The 1,714-nt window shown below is 45.8% G+C and overlaps 1 pseudogene; it reads left to right on the forward strand.

The window, feature by feature from the left end:
- Positions 1-1,714, forward strand: part of LOC119308947 — a 7,218-nt pseudogene that overhangs the window by 2,988 nt on the left and 2,516 nt on the right.

Genomic DNA, 1,714 nt, shown 5'->3' on the forward strand with positions numbered 1-1,714 from the left:
GTGCGCACCGGCACCTCCTGCTAGATTTCAGCGTGCGAGAAACATCACTGCCTCCGCTGCTCCAAGGGAAGGGTGCCAATGTCCATGAGACTGAAACTGATACTTTTTGCTAAAACAATCCATGACTAAAACTTGTGGCGCACATTATTTCTCTCTTGTTAGTAGCAAGTATAGTGATGTAAATCCAGGCTCAACACTGTCTGTCATACCAATAAGTAGTATTCGTACCAATAAGTAGATCTCAGTCAGTTCTTGACTGTTGCCTCATCGCCCGTACTCGTGGCCTGCTCCTCCTGGCTGGTCTCGGAATGCTCTCCTGGATCGACCAAGACGACGGAAGGCACTCGTTTGGTCACTGTGGAGGTACACACTCGCATCATGGCATTTTCACTCTTCTCTCCGTCCATACTAGACTACTTATCATTTTTTCCCCAGGACAATGTAGGAACACTTTTGCTTCGGTACACCCCCCTAATACAAGGATGGCCGAGATCGCACGATACCTTTTCATAATCAGGGGTATGATCGACATATTTAGAAAAGTCTTCCCCGCCTCCCCGTATACGCGTACGTCTTGTTTTTTTCTCCCTGGACGACCCGCAGCCCACGTACCCTTTTTTTTTCTAAACTGATGCAAAAAATAAAATGCAGCGACCAGGAATCGAACCCGCACACTACCGTTCAAGTGTGGCACGCCATAACCACCACGCCACGCCCCATTCTGCGATCAAGTTCATTTTCTGAACCCTTTTCTTCTTTCCTTTTGGTCTTTTTCTAATTCGCGCGCGCTAACTGGGAGCTCCTAATCCGCGCGCATTAAGCGCCGGTTGGCGCTTCTGGCGCTCGCAAGCGACGGGAAGCGGGCCGGCCCAAAAAAAGGAGGGCGCCCAACAGAAAAATTAAAATGAAATTGGCTCGTGCGCCGTCACTCGATCCGCCGACCTCCTGTCTCAAGTTACACCGCGCTAACCACTCGGCCACAACGGCACATCCAATAGGGTACATCACTTAATTTCCTTTTTAGGTTCTTCTTTCCTTTTTCGTTTTTTCATTTTTCTTTTCTGTTTTTTCTTTTTTCTTCCTTGCATGATGAATTTTCCCATACTCGTGAACTCTTTTCAAATGGATGAACTTTTTTCATTTTTGATTGAAAAAAAGTTCATCGGATTTGAAAAAAGTTCACAAATTTGAAAAACATATTAATTGGATTTGAAAGAAGTTCATGGGATTCAAGAAAAAGTTCATCACATATGAAAAAAGTTCATTGATTCTGAAAAAAGGTCATCAAACTTGAAAAAAAAGTACTTCAGAACCCCCTCCGGTAAATCGAAACCATGCTGGTATCATATGGTGTACGTGAACGCATGCATGCAAATGCCCGAAAGTGTGCACACATGTGGGCACCGCCAACGTAGGCCACCACGCAAGGATTGAACGAAATCAGACACCAAACCAACGTTGTGTCATGTCCGGCCACTGTTTCGTGGCTTTTTCACCGAGAAAATCGTAGAAAATGCATTGAGCGTGGGAAAAATATGCTAACTGGCGTGCGTGATGCCGATGGTGATGCCAGCGAGTGGAAAAAGTTTCGGGCCATTTGGCGAAGATGAAAAAAAGTACTTCGGAATCCCTCTTCGGCAGATCGATACGTTGATGGTTGCACAAGGTCTAGGTGATCGCATGCATGCAAGTTCACGAAACTGTGCACACATGT

This window comes from Triticum dicoccoides, chromosome 5B, assembly GCF_002162155.2.
Source record: "Triticum dicoccoides isolate Atlit2015 ecotype Zavitan chromosome 5B, WEW_v2.0, whole genome shotgun sequence".
NCBI lineage: Eukaryota > Viridiplantae > Streptophyta > Magnoliopsida > Poales > Poaceae > Triticum > Triticum dicoccoides.